The sequence below is a fragment of the Chrysochloris asiatica genome, unplaced genomic scaffold, assembly GCF_000296735.1.
Source record: "Chrysochloris asiatica unplaced genomic scaffold, ChrAsi1.0 scaffold02497, whole genome shotgun sequence".
Lineage (NCBI taxonomy): Eukaryota > Metazoa > Chordata > Mammalia > Afrosoricida > Chrysochloridae > Chrysochloris > Chrysochloris asiatica.
Genome location: NW_006411015.1, coordinates 1 through 1,237, shown reverse-complemented (window position 1 = coordinate 1,237; position 1,237 = coordinate 1). Strand labels below are relative to the sequence as shown.

The 1,237-nt window shown below is 40.2% G+C and overlaps 1 pseudogene; it reads left to right on the top strand.

The window, feature by feature from the left end:
• The first annotated feature begins 105 nt into the window (after nucleotides 1-105).
• Nucleotides 106-1,085, top strand: LOC102817265 (annotated as a pseudogene).
• Nucleotides 1,086-1,237: the final 152 nt, after the last annotated feature.

Genomic DNA, 1,237 nt, shown 5'->3' with positions numbered 1-1,237 from the left:
GTATACATGGACCAAGAGGTAGTTGTTTGAACAGAACATGGGAACACCGAATGGTTTAAAATTAAGAAAGGTGTGCAAGGTGGAGGGTGCTGTGGCCAGCAAAAGATGGCAAAGAGTGGGGACATTAGGCCTGGGAAGCTAGAGCGACAGCCTTCTGTACCATGGCCGTTGAGCTTGTGAGAGTTGCAGCTGGCCTTGGCAGGATTATATGAAGATGAAATGAAAGGCAAATCCTCAAGGATGGATGGACCTAAAGCTGCACACTATAAACCCATAAACACCACTGCAAAGGTTCAAGTGAACATGAGTATATTACATATAGTTCGACCCTCAGCAGGGGAAATGGAGAATGAACTTTTCAAAGAGACAAAGGAACATGGAGCAGTCCCTCTGAATGAAGAAGCCACATGAGCTTCAGGTGATGAGAAATCTAAGTCATTTACAGGTGGAGGATACAGACTGGGTAATTCCCTTTGTAAGCAATCTGAATACATTTCTGAAGAAAATCAGTTGCAAGATGTTCAGATTTTGTTTAAACTGTGGAGCAATGGTTTCAGTTTAGATGATGGAGAATTGAGACCTTACAACGACCCAACAAATGCTCAGTGTTTGGAGTCTGTTAAGAGAGGAGAAATTTCCCTAGAGCTTCAGTGACTGGTTCAAGGCAGCCAAGTGAGTTTGGATATGGAGGATCATCAGGATCAAGAATACATCAAACCAAGATTGAGATTCAAGGCATTTAGTGGAGAAGGGCAGAAACTTGGAAGCCGTACACCAGAAATAGTTAGTATACCTTCCTCTCCAGAAGAGGAGGACAATACTTAATGCAGTTGTTCTTACTGATGATTTGGTGCCAACAACAAAAATTCAAATCAGGTTAGCAGATGGGGGTCGTTTGACAAAGATTCAATAATACCCATAGGATCCTGGATGTCCGAAACTTCATTATACAGTCTCATCTTGAGTTTGCAACTCTTGACTTTATTCTTGTGACATCCCTTCCAAATAAGAAGCTAACAGATGAAAGCCTGACACTACAACAAGCAGATGTTCTATATATTGTGATACTTCAGCAACATAAGTAATCTTGTTGCTCTCCATGCCCCAGACTGCAGGAAGAAATTATGTGCCATTATCAATAAACATACATCCAGCAAAGACACAACCAAATCATTTTTCTTACTTTTACAGATAAATTTATATTATAAAGTAGCTTTATTCTGATTTAAAAAAAAAA